Source organism: Kogia breviceps, chromosome 3 (genome assembly GCF_026419965.1).
Source record: "Kogia breviceps isolate mKogBre1 chromosome 3, mKogBre1 haplotype 1, whole genome shotgun sequence".
Taxonomy (NCBI): domain Eukaryota; kingdom Metazoa; phylum Chordata; class Mammalia; order Artiodactyla; family Physeteridae; genus Kogia; species Kogia breviceps.
This window is the reverse complement of record NC_081312.1, coordinates 103,212,369-103,230,556: the sequence shown is the minus strand read 5'-3', so window position 1 is coordinate 103,230,556 and position 18,188 is coordinate 103,212,369. Positions and strand designations below refer to the sequence as shown.

The following is an 18,188-nucleotide window of genomic DNA, read 5'->3' as shown; positions in this document are numbered from 1 at the left end:
TTTCATAGCCTCAAAATTTATATCTCCCTTCTCTTTCCATCTCCACTCTTCCTTCATTCCTATACTTCATAGCTTTAATTAATGTTCTCTTGACACAAACCTTTCATTTTTATTGCCAGTGATACCACAATTACTACAACTCTTTGAGAAAACAATATAGCTGTTGTGTCAGCAATAATAAAATGCTCATATCTTGAGCCAGTATTCCACTGATAGGATTTTATTCTGAGAAAATGCTTCAAGTAAGGAAAATAGTGAAAGGGACAAAATGTTAATGGCACTGGTATCTATTCTGTTTTAAAAAATGGAAACCTTCTAGATATCCAACAATAGAATAATGGTTAAGCAAATTATTACCTATTCATTCAGTAGGCTATCAGGCATTCATTTTTCACAATAGCTTCTTTTAAAATATATTGAAAGATGTTGTAAGTATCTTTATGCCAAAATGAAAAAGGAGAAAAATAAATCAAGGAAAAAAATAGAAAAACTGATCTGATTAGTATATTTCTGAAGCAATTGTATTTTCTGTATCATAATAATTGACATTCATTGAGCACACACCAGTGTCAGGCACAATACTAAAGCAATATTATACAAGCAGTATTGAGTAGTTAGTAAGAAAAGTGCTCTTAAGTCAAGTCCTAGCTCCATCACTTACTAGTATGTGATCTTGAAAAGGAAATGGGAGATAGTAACTATATCTACATTAAGTTATTAAATCCATATAAAGTGTCTGGTACATAGTAAGCCCTCATTAAAGTGTTTTTGTTACTAGACGCTTTACAGACATCTCATTTAATCTTCACATCCTCACAACATTTATGAGATGGTGTTATTTTCATTTACATAAGAGAAAATTGAAACTCAGAATGTTTAAATAGTTTGGTCAAATAACTTGCCAAAGTCACACAGCTAATAAGCAGTAGAGTTTTGATTGAGAATCAAAGCTATGACTTCCATTCCTGGCTCTGAGGGACTAGGTTGTTGCAGACTAATCCTTAAGCCAAGAACAACATGAAAGGGTGGATTTAAAAAAAGAAAAGAATAGGGTAAGCATCAGAGACCCACTGAGGCAGCCAGGACTTAAACCAAAATTGTGGAGCCAAGGGAACTTCAAAAAAGAATGTTGATGTTCTAAGCTTCTCTTTTTCCCTTGAAGGATTTGCTGAATACATGGTCAGAACAAGAATCTATGAAATTTAGCAGAGGATTTCTGCTAAGAGTAGAGAGCCAGTAGTCTCATGGGGCTGAGTACATAAAAATTGGAGTTTAGGTGTCCCCAGGTGGCCTGGACTGAGGGGCCAAGATCCTAGTAGGGAAGGGAAGCACCAAGAAATGATTTTGCTGCAGAGTCAGAGGCTAAGCAGAGCAGAAGCTAAGCAAGCTAAGCAGAAAATCCCTATAAAGCAGAGTGAATTTCTGTCCATCTCATGATGTTGACGAGCAAACATTAAAATTCAGGTCCCTCCAAGGAAGAAAGGACCTATAAACACCCCAGACTCTCAATTAGCATTCCCTAGAGGACTATACCCTCTATACACAATAGACTTGAATACAAGAATAACTAGAAATAAGGAAGACTATTTCATAATTATAAAAGGGTCATTCTACCAGGGAAAATGTGAGAACTATAAATTTGTATATATCTAATTCCAGTAATATGGCTTCAAAAAATATTTTTTCAAGTTCACATGGGATATTTAACAAAGTAGATCTTACGATAGACCATAAAGCAAGTCTCAACAAATTTCATCCAGAATATGTTATCTGACTACAGTTCAATTAAGTAAGAAATGGATTATAAAATAGTAGCTAGGAAACTCCCCCCAAAATATGTTTTGAATGACCCATTTGGTCAAAAAACAAATCACAATTAAAACACATTTGCAACAGAACAGTAATGAAAATATAGTATATCAAAATATATGTGAATCAGCTAAAACTATACTTGATGGGAAATTTATAGCCTTAAATGCTTATGCTGGAAGAGAAAAAAGTCCAAAGCTAGTGATTTAAATATCATTCTTAAGAAATTAGGAAAAGAACTGCAAATTAAACCCAAAGTAAGTAGAAGAAAGGGAATTATAAAAAGTAGAAATTAATTAAATAGAAAACAAGTGCACAATAGGAAATATCTACAGAGCCAAGAGTTCACTCTTTGAAAAGATCAGTAAAATGTGTAGACCTCTAGCAATACTGATCAAGAAAAGAACATATTCAATATTAAACTCTTGATCTTTTCCCTAATTCTACATCTCCAGTCTTCCTTATTTCTATAAATCTTATCTTCATAAATATCTACTAATATCTCAATTAGAAGTCTTGGGACTGAGACACAGAGCTGGGAAAAGGGAGGCAGAGGAGGCTAAAGCAGACCCAGGCGCCAAGACTAACCAACAGACCGGCGGGGCTGGGCCACGCAGACCCGGCCCAGCGAGTCCCCCCCTGCACCGCGACCTGAGCAAGGTACCCAAGAGCCTGCCTCAGACTGGCCTGGGAGCCAGAGGCACCAGAGCAGATCCCGAATCAGGCTTTCCTCGGCTTCCTATGAGGGCTGGCCGTTTGGAAGGTGCCTTCTTCAACAGCAGGACCAGGCAGGCCACCATGACCGAGAACTCCACATCCATCCCTGCGGCCAAGCCCAAGTGGGCCAAGGCCTCCAAGAAGTCCACAGACCACCCCAAGTATTCAGACATGATTGTGGCTGCCGTCCAGGCGGAGAACTGTGCTGGCTCTTCATACCAGTCCGTCCAGAAGTACATCAAGAGCCACTACAAGGTGGGTGAGAATGCCAACTCCCAGATCAAATTGTCCATCAAGCACTTGGTCACCACTGGGGTCCTCAAGCAGACCAAAAGGTGGGTGCCTCAGGGTCTTTCCAGCTGCCCAAGAACGATGAGCCCAAGAGGTCAGTGGCCTTCAAGAAGACAAAGAAGGAAGTCAAGAAGGTGGCCACGCCAAAGAAGTCTGCTAAGCCCAAGAAGTCTGCCTCCAAAGCCCCATGCAAGAAGCCGAAAGCCACCCCAGTCAAGAAGGCCAAAAAGAAGCCGGCTGCCATGCCCAAGAAAACCAAAAAACCCAAGACTGTCAAAGCCAAGCCAGTCAAGTCATCCAAGCCTAAGAAGGCCAAACCAGTGAAGCCCAAAGCCAAGTCCAGTGCCAAGAGGGCCAGCAAGAAGAAGTGACAATGAGGCTTTCCTTGTGGACACTCCTGCCTGTCTCCTATTTTTGTAAATACTTTTCTCCTTTCTTCTCTCTTGGTTCTCATCTGCCACCCTTTGCCCCTTTCCCTTCTGACTTTATAAAGAGACAGAATTTGTGTACCTCAGAAATTAGGCAATAATTCATTTTTCCTTAACCAGTTATGCAGGGACAGCAACAACAAATCTCATCTCTGTAATGATGAGAATGTACTTATATTTTGTTTTGTTAATTTGTTACTAATCTGCTTATGGGTTTGGGGATTTGTGTGAGTTTGTGTGTTTTGTTTAGTTACATGGTTGGTTCACTCTGAAGGTAAAAGCTGGGGTCGGGGCCAGCCAGGGGGAGAATGGGCAAGGCAGCTTCTTGTGGCTAGGTGACAGGGAGCCCAGGAATTGTACGGTTTGTAGGAGTACCTATGAGGCCATCGAGTTTTCTTTAAGTTGAGCACTGCTTGTGAGAGTTTCAGAACCTTGGCCCTGAGGAGAGAGGCGGCAGCAGCTGGACAGCAAAGGAGGGAGGTGGAAAAAAACCCTCCCGAGGCTGACTTCCACCTCCCAGTGGTGAGCAGTGGGGCGTCCAAATCCAGGTTCCTTCTCACTTCTGTTAGTCTGCCCCAGTGACCTCCCTATTGTCCTAGGGACGTGGAGGAGGTTGAAGTGACAGCTGGTCCGAGAAACTGTGACGTCTCTCAGCCAGCTGGAAACTAGCCACTGTGGGGGTGGGGGTGGGGATCTCTGGCTTCCAAGTGTCTCCTGTTAAACAGGAGTAGAAAATTTGGGGGAAGGGTGGAGAGTCAGTCAGCCAAGTGCCTCAGTGTGCCCTGTTGAAACTTGGGTTTTTCCACACAATTGGATTGTATCCTAGGAGGACCTTTTTCCTTTTCCCCTGATTTTTGGTTCCTCCTGTACAAGAGGTGGCTTTGCTTAGCAGTCTGGTGGTGCTCCAGCCCTGCCACTCACCACTTAAAAACCTCCCAACCTCTTTACTTCTGAGTCTAAGTAGTTGTAGATGGGGGAGGAGGGGAGGGCGGAGAGTGGACAGTAAGACATACTGCAGTCAACTTTGAATTGCTAAGTAGTTTTACAGAGCTAGGTCTGTGTGTATGTGTGTGTATATGTATATATACACATCTAGGGCTAGTACTTACGTTTCACACCCGGGAGCTGGGAGAAAAAACCTGTACAGTCGTCTCTCCCTTTTTCTTAATAAAATAGAAAAACGCGCAATTGTGTATCTCCCTCCCTCGCCTTTTTATTTGTAAACAAGTGTTATTTGTGCCTGGAAGAATTTGCTGTCTTTGTAATTTTCAGACTTTAAAATAAAATTGAAAAAACAAGGGGAAAAAAAAGTCTTGGGACCATTCAGACCACTACAAAATTTTATTGATTCTACCTCTTAAATATATTGAATCCACCCTATGTACTACATCTTCATTGCTATACCCTATTCTAAGCCACCGTCACGCTGTGGTGGACTGTTGCAGTAGCTTCCCAACGGTAGCTTCCTGGATTCATTCTTACTACCCATCAATCCATTGTTTACATAGAAGTTAGAATGATCCTTTAAAAAGCATAAATATCATATCATGCTGCTCTTAAGAATTCTTAAAAGGTTTGCTCTTACGCTTTGGTGAAAACTCAGATGTTTAAGATAACCCCACGTCTCCGCAGGATATAGTCTCTGCTGCTCTCTCCTGACCACTTTACTCCAGTCCACTCTAGCCTTCTTTCACTTCTTCCAAAGCGCCAAGTTCTCACTCAAGTCCTAGTTCTTCAGCATGGAATGTACTTAACATTCAGCTCTCACTTTACTTCTTCAGAGAGGTCCCCTGTTTAAGTGACATCTCCTACTGTTTTTCTATAGTGTTCTGTTCTTTTCCTTCATGGCAGTTTTCACAACTTAAAATTGTATTTATTGGTATGTTTGCTTAATCTTTCACCTCAAACCATAATTTTCATGAAAGCAGAGACTGTTCACTGTTATAGTCCTGGTGTCTTAACTAAGTGCCTGGTACATATTACGTGTTTGGTAAATATATGATGAATGAAAAAAGATAGCATGCCACCTTAGGTAAACTATATAGGTCAGGAACCATTTCATAGGTGTGCCCTGTACCCTGGGAGCGTGGAGGGATTTTCCTCTGGTTTAATCCTTTATTTCTTCAAAATAACTCTCTGAGAAAGGCACCATGTAATCATTGTAATGCCTGGAGACAGTTTCTGATGATTAGCCTGTCTTCTCAGTGATGTATATTTTATGTGCTAAGCTAAACTGGCAGTTGTGGGCAGATTTTATTTAAGCCCCTGCAAAGGAATACACCTGCCCGCATTTCTTAGATTGGAGCTCTTGGAAACTAGAGGCAGTGTTCTCAGTGACAGTCCTGGCTAAACAACTTATCTTCTTTTCTAGAACTACGTTTTTTTTTTTTAAACATTAGAGCCCTACAAAGGAAATGTGGTCTAATTACATTTGCTTACTACTGAGATTGACAGTATTGTTTGTGTAAAGGTTGTTAGCTGTTTTAGTCATATAAATATGCCATAATGTTACCAAAGTACATGACTTGCCTTTTAATCACAAGGCAAAAATGACCACATTTCACAATACTAATATCTTCATACGTTTTATGAGATATACATAGCTATTATGACTTGATATTACAAAGTATTCTACATTTTCTTAGAGAGCTTGTGTTTTCTTCATCTTAGACCTAATTTTTAATTAAATTTTTAATTGTTTTTAAGCTAATTTCAGTAAAATGAGATGCTTAATTGTATGTTTGGTATAAAATTATAAGTTCAACAATTTGAGACAGCTTTCAGGCCACTAGGAGTTCTTGAAACTCATGAAAAAAATGTTTACTACCAATTTTAGACACAAATTTCATTTCAAAAGAAAATGTTTTATATACCCAAAACTAACTCAATACTAAATCAACTACACTTCAATTTTTTTAGAAAAGAAAATGTTTTAGGGACTTATATTTCTTAATGTATAGTAAATGAGGTATTCTTATTTATTTCTAAAGTGTAGGTACCATACTTAGAATTCTCCCATAAACTGAAAAAAGCATGCTGAATGTTTCTTATGCATATTATCAGGTTCAGGGCCATGATGGGAAAGGGAAATGAAACAAAAAGTGAGAATTCTCAATGATTGCTTTCTCACATCATCATATCATTATTATTGCTATTATTAATTCTGCCTTTAACAAAATTGTTAATTCTTAGTGAAATAATTTTTAAAGCTTCATCTACTTATTGATATCTGTGGATTTACCAGACATTCATAGCTATTCTCAGGTGAATGAAATTGGGAGTTTATAAATTATAAGAATTTGTAAATGTCTGCTGTGAGGTATGATTAAGTAAGTTTCTGAATTTCATAATCCTCTGGTTGCTACTGCGGGTTCTTTCTTGGGTTTTTGAAATGTAAATCACTGACTCTAGACCTAGTGAAAGAATATGAGGAATATTGAAATTCTTCCTATAGTACTATAGCAATGTACAAATATGGTACATTATAGTTATAGAAGGGGTGAGGAGACTTAAGTACTGGGAACTCTGCCATTATGTGAAAACAGTCTTCTCAAGTGAATTGCCAATTTAGAGACTATATTAAATAAATGTAATGGAGTGGTTTTTATGTTTATTTCTAGAAAGGGGAAGGAGCAGCTTTATTTTGCCAGAAAGACAGTGTCAGCTCTAGCCATTTATTTCCTAGCAAAACAAACTACCTGCAGAATTCTAATTGGCCTATTTCTTCTCCCTCACATTTAATTAAAATCTTTCTCTAGCAATACGTGACACCGAGGATAGTGTATGGATTCATTTATTGTACCAAGAAAGACTTGGGTTAACTATATATTTCTAGCTGCCAGCCTTTACTTAGTTATTTATCTTCTACTTGTTTAGCAGTCTTGTCTAACAGAACTAACACTGGTAAAGAGTAGGGTAGTTAAACTGTTTACAGTCTTTACCTTCTCTGCCTATGTCACCATCCATAGAGTTGTATTCCATTCTGCAAAGTGTTTAATGTTTACTTAGATAAGTAAAACCTTATCACACTAGAAATTACGACTCAATTTTACTTTGTAGCTTAATTCCATCATGTAATAAAATAATCCTGGTGCATAGGATTGGAATTGATCTCTATTTGCATCCTACCTTAGAGTGCTGCCCTGTAGATAAATATTGCTGCTCCAAGGGGGCTAGGTAGAAGACTAAGGATGAGTTGATATAATTACATCCTTGTTATTAAAAAATAGAAAATGCCTCACCAATGGTGAAACAGCAATCATTTTTATATATCAAGGACACTATCCTGTTAGCTAAAAATTGATCATCATCCAATAGGAAGCTTGAGTTCAAAGATTTTAAATTCAGAACACTGTTTTTCAAATAGAATAAGTGGATTTAAGTTCAGTAGTGTATCATATGAACAGTTTCAGAAAGCAGTTAATACATTATAATGATTGAGAGCTTTTTCCTTCTGGGTATTAAATTGATAATTAAATTGTTCTTTTTTTCAAACTATGCCCTCTTAGAGGGTAGGGAAGGCATGTTTAACCTGGTGTATTCAACTCTTTGCTGGGCTACATGTTTACTGTTTCAGTACTTAATAAATATGCATAATAAATAAATTGTATCTGCAATTCTGAACCTACTTTGCTGTGACCTGTAATAGGCTGTTCTACACTCTGCTCTCTTTGTCTTTCAAGCAAATCACATCACCCGAAACTTATGACCCACTTTACTACAATAGTGCTGACATGTTTGGAGAGCCTAGAAAGAAGAATTGAAATTTAACTGGCATCATGGGATCTCAGTTGGTTTAACAGTTTCTCTTACCTTACTTGGTAATGCATGTATAATAATACTGAATGGCATTTGCTCTCAAGGGATTTTAGAGTTGATTACAACAGAAATATATTGCAGAAAAGAATATAGATACTGTAATTAAAAGGGTTATGGGAGGGCTTCCCTGGTGGTGCAGTGGTTGAGAGTCCGCCTGCCGATGCAGGGTACACGGGTTCGTACCCGGGTCTGGGAAGATCCCACATGCTACCGAGCGGCTGGGCCCATGAGCCGTGGCCACGGAGCCTACGCGTCTGGAGCCTACGCGTCCGGAGCCTGTGCTCCGCAACGGGAGAGGCCACAACAGTGAGAGGCCCGCGTACCCCCCAAAAAAAAAAAAAAGGGTTATGGGAGAGACTAGAAATTACTCTATCTGATAACCTGTTAATTTCAAGACCTAAATATGATACTGTGGAAAATAATCTTCCTAGTTCAAAAATTAATAGTAAGCTCCATCATAAGTAGTTATGTATATTGAGCATTAAATTTTATGATACTCATTTATTTCATCTCTTTTCTTAAAAACTGTTTATTTCCTGGTCATAAGCTATTTGATACATAGGCATACCTCAGAGATATTGCAGGTTTGGTTCCAGACCACCGCAATAATGTGATAACTTCAACAAAGCAAGGCATAGGAGTTTTTTGGTTTCCCAGTGCATATAAAAGTTAATGTTTATTCTATACTGTAGTCTATTAAGTCTTCAATAGCATTATGTCTAAAAAATAATACAATACTTAATTTTAAAATATTGCTGAAAAATGCCAACCATCATCTGAGCCTTCAGCAAGTTATAATCTTTTTGCAACATCAAAGATCACAGATCACCATAACAAATATAATAATAATGAAAAAGCTTGAAATATTGCAAGAATTACCAAAATGTCACACAGAGACACGAAGTGAGCAAATGCTGTTGGAAAAATGGCACTGATAGACTTGCTTGACACAAGGTTGCTGCAATGCACCAATTTGTAAAAAAAAAAAAAAAAAAAAAAACACCGTATCCACAAATCACAATAAAACAAGGTGTGCCTGGAGTTTACTCTTCTTTTATTTACTTAAAGAAAAGGGAAGGTCAGGACTGCATTTTTTTACTATTTGTCATCTATATATAATAGTCTTATTGGCAAGTCAGCTGAATCTTATTCCCTAAGGGATAAATTGTAAGATGTTTCATGTGAACAAATAGAGGGTATCAAAGATGTGAATTCAACGTAGAGAAGACTTAGTTTTTTTAATATATTGTTTTCAATAACTGTACTTTTTGTACAGTTCTAGTTCATTTAAACATATCAAAATTCCTTTTTCTGATCCCAAAACTGGTTTAAAGGTGGTCATTCACTATTATGGGGCCAAGTTTTATTGTTTATTCTAATGATAAAATTATGTATCCTTACTGTTATACATTCAAACTTTCAACATTCAAAACAATCATAACTTTATTTGCTTTCAAACAGAATTTTAAAAAGAAAAAAGTAAAAATCACTGGAAGACAGTGATTTTAAACAAGGAATGATTTTAAACAAGGAATGATATGCATAAGTAGATTTGTATTTTAGAAAGATCACTGGCAGCTGTATGGAAACAGATTGGAGGCAGGAAGGACAGGCAGGATAGATGCTGTTAGAGTACACAGGCCAAGAAAAATAAAGGCTTTAACTGATAATCACAGGAATATGGAAGAGGAGACAGGATCAGCTGGGTTTTGGTAAGGGATTGCACGTGGTAAGAAGGGCAGGGGAAATGCTGAAAAGGACGCCCAGGTTTTTAGCCTGAGTGACAGTGGCGTACCCTCATCTGACATAGAGAACATGGGAGATGGAACAGGTTTCGAGGAAAAGATTATGGATTCAGTTTTATTCGTGTAAAGTGTGAGTTGCCTATGGCACACCAAAGGAGGATATTCTTTGCCATTTGAGATACAGGCCTGGAATTTGAGAGTTGGTTTTAGATGTCATCAGTATAAGTGGTTGTTGAAACATTGGGACTGAAGAGAGATCACTGGGAAAACATGTAGAGAGAATAGGGCCAAAGTCTGAAGAAATGACTAAAGAGATGGGGGAAAAACAAGAGGGTAGTAAATAGGAAACAATGGAAGAAGAGTTTGAAGAGAAGAGTCATTTAGAGCATCAAATGCCAGTTAGCAACCAAAGAGGTTGAAGATTGAGAAGTGTTCATTGAAATTAGCAACTTAGAGATGACTGGTATCTGAGAATAGTCAGTAGAGTGAGTTAGGGAAAGAAACCAGATAACCATGTGTTTCAAATTGGGTAAGCAGCAGTGACTAGAATAATCTTTCAGGTAGTTTGGTTATAAAGAAAAGGTAAATGTATGGGCAGTTGCTTAGAATGGAGGATAGGAATTAATGGAGGGTTTTATTATGAATTTTGATTTCTTTCTTTCTTAGGAACAGAGTATATTTATATCTGAAGGGAAAAAGAATAGTCATTGTTGCAAAAGAGGTTAAAATAATGGTAATAGAACCAAAATACTTGAAGAAGCTAGAAGGATATCCAGAGCATGGTGTCTTCCATGGAGAAGACAGATACTTACATGAAAAATTTATAGCACAAACTGATATAATTCCTGATGATAGAGTTTAAGTGCCACATGTTAGATGAATAAAAAGAGAAAGCTGGTAGCTCCAGAGGAGTTGAGAAAATTTTGATAGTCTGATGTCAAATGCTAAACTCAGTTGGGTATCCTCCATTTAGTTTTCTACTTTGAAAATCAGTGCATCATTTAGAAGTATGTAACATAAGCCTTAGTTCATTATTGCTGATGAGAATCTTTAGTTGTGTGTAAGATTTCCCTGGCTCAGTCTGATAGATGACCTTCACTGTCTTCAGGCATTTAATCCATCTGTTTCTATGCCAGCTCCATAAAACCATCAGTGGTACCTTTTCTCTTGGAAAGCACAGCCGTGCAAGAATTTCTTTCACAGATTACAATAAAGCTTTACTATTAGTAAGTTTTCCTTCTCATTATTACTTTTTTTTAAAATATAAATTTATTTATTTATTTACTTTTGGCTGTGTTGGGTCTTCACTGTTGCGCATAGGCTTTCTCTAGTTGCGGCGAGTGGGGGCTACTCTTCGTTGCGGTGTGTGGGCTTCTCATTGTGGTGGCTTCTCTTGTTGCGGAGCTCCAGCTCTAGGTGTGCGGGCTTCAGTAGTTGTGGCACACGGGCTCAGTAGTTGTGGCTCGTGGGCTTAGTTGCTCCACTGCATGTGGGATCTTCCCGGACCAGGGCTCAAACCAATGTCCCCTGCAATGGCAGGAGGATTCTTAACCACTGGGCCACCAGGGAAGTCCCTCATTATTACTTCATATTCTGCCTCAAAACTTCCCCAGAATCATGAAATAATTACATTTTGTTTTTACAAAGTTCATGTTACAGATAATCTATCTGTAGATAATTTTGAGTCTGTCTTGATTATTGTTCTCTTCTGTACAATAAAGGACAACACAGTAAGAATATGAGGTTGTAATAGTAAATGGGCAACCACAGATGTGAATTGATCATATAGGCAAAGTGTTAGTGTTTGACTTTTTAAACAGAAGGGCTGAATTCTATGAATACTAGAACATACATTATCTTGAGTGTGAGAAAAATCTCATTCTGGTTTTCCATTCATCTCCTAAACTTTTACTCCATAGAGGCTTTTTAATGCTTTAACATACACAATTCTATGAATTAATTGTCCAATTGGCTCTTTGAGGTTAGGGAAGTGCTTTTATGTTTGTTCATTAAGTCCAATATGATTCATTGCTTTAGGCATAACAGTGCTTTCCATATATTTATCTTTATTCCCAGTGTACAGGTCAAAATAATCACCATTGACTTATTTTTTTTTTTGTCTAAGAAATACACTTCTCATCTTCCCAGTCTAAACATTTGATGGTAAACACTCTCCAAATCCAAGTGAGTTAATATGTTTCATGAGGAACTCTGATATTCTAATGTGTTACGCATTGAAAGATACCTCTTTCTGCTCTCATGAGCACACAGATGTGGCCAGCTATTGATATATACTGTAAATATTGACATACATTTTAAATTATTTTGAGTAAAAATCTACAAGCTGGTTATCTACTGAGGTTGATGCATAGCATTAGAATACTTTGGTTGAAAGAGTAAAGTTCAACAGAGACGTAGAGAAAGAGTAAATGAAAGAAATATGGACTAATAAAAATATAGAATTCTAGAATTTTTAGAGCGGAAAGAGATCTCAACAGTTATCAGATAAGCTTTGGGATAACTGAGTGTATATGACTTAGAAAAGGGAGCACACTTATTCTCTATATTCCTCAAAGAGTAGAATGAAAATCTCATATAGAAGCTCCTTGGGGATAAGTTTGGAGTTCATTATAAAGAAGAACCTTCTAGGGACTTCCCTGGCATTCCAGTGGTTAAGACTCCGTGCTTCCACTGCAGGGGGCACAAGTTTATTACCTGGTCAGGGAACAAAGATCCCACATGCCGCAGGGCTCGGCCAAAAAAAGGAAAAAAGAAAAACCTTCTAGTGGTCACAGCTATTTGGAAGTGGGAGTAGACATCCCCAAGTGAGATATTCAGGTCGGGAGCTGAGCATTGGATGGGTAGTTGGACCCAGTGACATTTGTGAGATCTTCCAATCCTTGAATTCTTACCTAAACCAGTGACCAACGTTTCTCTTTTCTTTTAACTTTTTAAAACTGCGGTATATACAGTAAAGTGCACAAATCTTAAATGTACAAGTCAATTAATGTTTCTGTATATATGCACCTGAGAATATTTCCAGCACTTCAGGAGGCTCTAGTCAGTACCCTCTCTCCCCCTATTATAGATAATCACTATTCTGATTTCTGACACCAAAAAATAGTTTTACCTATACTTAAACATCACATAAATAGATTCACAGAATATTTACTGTTGTGGGTCTGGCTTCTTTTGCTCATTGTTATATCTATGAGGTTCATCCATGCTACATGTAGCAGTAGTTCAATCTCTGTAATATTCCACTAATGTCATTGTAGGAGTGTCTCATAATGTAGCCATGCCACTGTTGATGGACATGTGGATTGGTTCCACTTTGAGACTGTAAATAACCGTGCTATGAACAATCTTTACATGTCTTTTGGGAGACACCTGCACTCATATCTCTAGGATATGTTACTAGGAATGGATTGCTGTTTCATAGGATAGGTTTAGGTTTATTTTAGCAGTTACTGCCAAGCAATTTCCAAAGTGACTGTGCACATTAGATTCCCACTAGCAAGATAATGAAAATTTCAGTTCCTGCTCCTCCCTGCCAACACTGTGTATTGTCAGTCTTTTTTATTTTAGCCATTAAATATGTTGTAGTATTTCTTTTTCTATGGTTATTGATCATTTGGATAGTCTCTCTTAGGAAGTGCTTATTTTATTTTTAGCCTTTTTTTAAATTGGGTCATTTATCTTTATCTTGCTGATTTGTAGGAATTCTTTGCATATCCTGAATATAAGTCTTTAGGGAATTATATGTATTACAAATATAATTTCCCAATCTATGCCTTACTTTTTCACTCTTTTAACGTGGTCTTTGATGAACAGATGTTCTTAATTTTAGTTAAGTGCAATTTATCATTTTTCTCTTTTGTGGTTAGTGCTTTTTGTTTCCTCTTCAAGAAGTCTTTGTCTAACCCAAGGTCATGAAGACATTTAGACCAATAATTCTTTTTTCTTTTTTTTTTTTAAATTTTTTTGGCCTTACCATGCGGCATGCAGGGATCTTAGTTCCCTGACCAGGGATCAAACCTGCGCCCCCTGCAGCGGAAACAGGGAGTCTTAACCACTGGACGGCCAGAGAAGTCCCCCAGACCAATAATTCTTGAATTATCATACTAAATTAGATAATGGTAAACTTTCATTTGTTCATACACCAAAAAAAGAAATAAATATATAGAACTGTACTATTTTCTCCCATATTTTAATTCTTAAGCTTTTGGCATTAGCTGTGAATAAGTAGATAGTTATGATGATACTAAATCTGAAATTTACTGTCAGGATACTTGGTTATTGCTATGGTAACAAAACCACTACAAAATCTCAGTGGCTTTTTTTCTCACTCATGCTACTTGTACAAAGTGGGTTAACAGGGGGGGCCATGCTGTTTTTGTTCACTTAGGCAAACATGTTGATGTAAACTCCATTATAATATATACTTTCATGATCACTGTAATAGGGGAAGGGAAACATGGAAAATTGCTTTTGGACTCTTAAACTTTCTGCCTAGAAGTATCATGTGCCACTATGAGTTGACCCTATGAGTTCCATCAACCTTGACTAATTTCAGAGGTTGTGAGGAAGTGTAATCTTACACTTCCTGAAAGGAGAGCTAAAATATTTGTGAATAGCCATAATAATGACTGTCACAGTTAACTTGGGCAAGTTACTTAACGTCTCTCTATGGATCGGTTTGTTCACTATAAAATAGAGGCTAATGATAGTATCTATCTCATGTGGTAGTTGTGAGGATTAAATGGGGTAATACATGTAAACCCTTAGAATACTGCCTGATACTTAGTAAACACTCAATATATGTGTGCTAATATTACTGCTATCATTGTTATTAGGCTCTTATTATGTGATAGACACCATACTACCTGCTTTACATGGATTGATTATTCAAATAACTCCCATATTATCTACTATTGCTATCCTCATTTACAGATGAGAAAACTTAGCTTCAGAGATATTAACTAACTTGCTCACGTTCCACAACTAAAAAAATAAAAGGTGGGATTTGAATTCAGGCAGTCTGATTTCAGAGCCTGCAATATTAACCATGACTCCCTCCCAGATAGCAAATAAATATTAGAAGAATTCAGAAATGCATCCTGTGCTTAGAGAACTCTGTGTTTGTGTATGTACAGTTTATGGTTATGAGTTGATAGTGAACTTTTAATATATTTCTATTTTCTGCTAGTTTGTAAAGTTGTTTCTAGTTCATATCATTTAATTAACAGTACTATTTCATGGTGTTCTGTCATGGTCTTACATCTAAACAAATTTAGAACTGATCTTGTCCTTCATTAACAGATGAAGAAGATTAGGCCAGAATGGTTTAGTGATCCCAGAAGACATAGCTAGTTGGTGTCATGCCGGAACTCAGACTCAGACTTCTGACTTCAGTTCAGAGCTCTTCCTACTGCCTCAGGTTACCTCCCTGTAGTTAACATGGCACATAATCCTTTATCAAAAATTTGAGATGCTTTGGTTCTTCCTCCCCCCAAATTTGAGTGAGTTTGTTGTAGAAAACTGCAATTGTGCTTCTTCCTCATAGCTCACATTGGTACATCTTGATTTTAAGTTACCAATTTTGTCTTTTAAATATTCTAATGTTACTAAACACCAAGAGTCAAATTAGATATTTGGAGAGACTTTGTAATAAGAATAAATACCTCCAGAGAAAATGCTTCCATGGAAAAACATTGTAATGATGAGCTTTTTCACGTAAACCAGATTTGGAGTCAAATTTCTGAAGGAAAAGAGATGACAGTGGAATTAGAGATGGATCAAGTATACTATATTTGAGGTATATCTCAAGATACATTAGTAAGAAATAAAATGACTATTTACTCATAAACAGCTTGTTACTTTTCCTACCAGTGACATGAGAATGTACATGTATCAACCTCAGATATATTGTAGTTTTCAGAATTAAACCTTTTAAGGAAATGCCAAACCATATTAATTTCATGGTCATGGTCATGGTCTGTTTTCCCATAATTAAATGGGATTTTTGTATGATATTTGCAGTGTATTGTCATGTAATTTTACCTGGAAGGTTAACAGGATATAAATTCAGTTAACCTATAGTTCTAGCCAATAATAGCAATTACTCATTCTATTGCTGTATGGTAGAGAAGGAGTAGGAAGGAAGGCACTTCTTTTTTTCTCAGTATCGAAAGTTGTCAGGTATCTGTCAGGAAGATGAACCTAACCTGTGCCACATGGTAATGCATTCATAGGGAAATATATTGTTGTCTTGAGAGTACATGATACTTTCTCCTGTTCTCCTATAGTTTCAAACATTTCTTTTTGCATTAGAATAAACATTTTTATAAAATTGAATGCAGAATTTAAATAAATTTTTAAATATAAAACACAAAGTTTATAAACTGTGCTGTCATACTCTTCCTGCTAGACATGTTTACTCTTTTCTGTCCTGAAGGACTCATTCTGATTTGAGAGAGCGAGACAATGAATTTATCACTAGAAATTATCTCTAAGGCTCCTTTCAGCAATAAGGTAGTATATTTTCTGGAGAGGAAAATGGGAAGAGTCTGGTCAAAGGGAATTTTAGTTCTATGTGTAGTAAAAAGATTAAAAAGAAAGTGTATTCATAAAAAGAAAGTGTATTGCATGTGAAATTAAAATTGAAGTTTAAAAGGTCTGTGATTTTTTTATGGTACTTTACTCTTTCTTTAAAGTAACACAACCATATTACTGAATGTTGGGGAGTAAAAACAAAGATTGGAAAGAAATTACTCATAATTTCATCATCCTAAAACATTATTACTTTGAGCATTTGGATATGTTTCCTTCCAATCTTATGTATCTGTTCTTCTGATATAACTATAGTATGTGTAAAATACTTTTTTTATATATATAGCAGGTTCTTATTAATTATTCATTTTATACATATTAGTGTATATTTGTCAATCCCAATTCATCACACCCCCACCACCACCACCACTTCCCCCCTTGGTGTCCATACATTTCTTCTCTACATCTGTGTCTCTATTTCTGCCCTGCAAACCAGTTCATCTGTACCATTTTTCTAGGTTCCACATATATGCATTAATATACGATATTTGATTTTCTCTTTCTGACTTACTTCACTCTGTTTGGCAGTCTCTAGATCCATCCACATCTCTACAAATGACCAGATTTCATTCCTTTTTATGGCTGAGTCATATTCCATTGTGTATATGTACCACATCTTCTTTATCTATTCATCTATTGATGGGCATTTAGGTTGCTTCCATGTCCTGGCTGTTGCAAATAGTGCTGCAGTGAACATTGGGGTGCATGTGTCTTTTTGAATTATGGTTTTCTCAGGGTGTGTGCCCAGTAGTGGGATTGCTGGGTCATATGGTAATTCTATTTTTAGTTTTTTAAGGAACCTCCATACTGTTCTCCATAGTGGATGCTGTATCCATTTACATTCCCACCAAGAGTGCAAGAGGGTTCCCTTTTCTCCACACCCTCTCCAGCATTTGTTGTTTATAGATTTTCTGATGATGCCCATTCTAACTGGTGTGAGGTGATGTAGTTTTCATTTGCATTTCTCTAATAATTAGTGATGTTGAACAGTTTTTCATGTGCTTCTTGGCCATCTATATGTCTTCTTTGGAGAAATGTCTATTTAGGTCTTCTGCCCATTTTTTGATTGGGTTGTTTGTTTTTTTAATATTGAGCTGCATGAACTGTTTATATATTTTGGAGATTAATCCTTTGTCTGTTGATTCGTTTGCAAATATTTTCTCCCATTCTGAGGTTTGTCTTTTCGTCTTGTTTGTAGTTTGCTTTGCAAAGGCCTTTAAGTTTCATTAGGTCCCATTTGCTTATTTTTGTTTTTATTTCCATTACTCTAGGAGGTGGATCAAAAAAGATCTTGGTGTGATTTATGTCCAAGAGTGTTCTTCCTATGTTTTCCTCTAAGAGTTTTATAGTGTCCGGTCTTACATTTAGGTCTTTAATCCATTTTGAGTTTATTTTTGTGTATGGTGTTAGGGATTGTTCTAATTGCATTCTTTTACATGTAGCTGTCCAGTTTTCCCAGCTCCAGTTATTGGAGAGACTGTCTTTTCTCCATTGTATGTCCTTGCCTCCTTTGTCATAGGTTAGTTGACCATAGGTGTGTGGGTTTATCTCTGGGCTTTCTATCCTGTTCCATTGATCCTCTATTTTTGTGCCAGTAACGTATTGTCTTCATGACTTTAGCTTTGTAGTATAGTCTGAAGTCAGGGAGTCTGATTCCTCCAGCTCCGTTTTTTTCCCTCAAGACTGCTTTGACTATTCGGGGTCTTCTGTGTCTCCATACGAATTTTAAGATTTTTTTGTTCTACTTCTGTAAAAAATGCCACTGGTA

General features: G+C 37.0%; 1 protein-coding gene and 1 pseudogene across 2 annotated transcripts in view; both read left to right on the top strand.

Moving 5' to 3' along the window:
- Positions 1-18,188, top strand: part of HMG20A (high mobility group 20A) — a 67,700-nt gene that overhangs the window by 8,229 nt on the left and 41,283 nt on the right. The window lies entirely within an intron of this gene.
- Positions 2,602-3,219, top strand: LOC131753526 (histone H1.0-like; annotated as a pseudogene).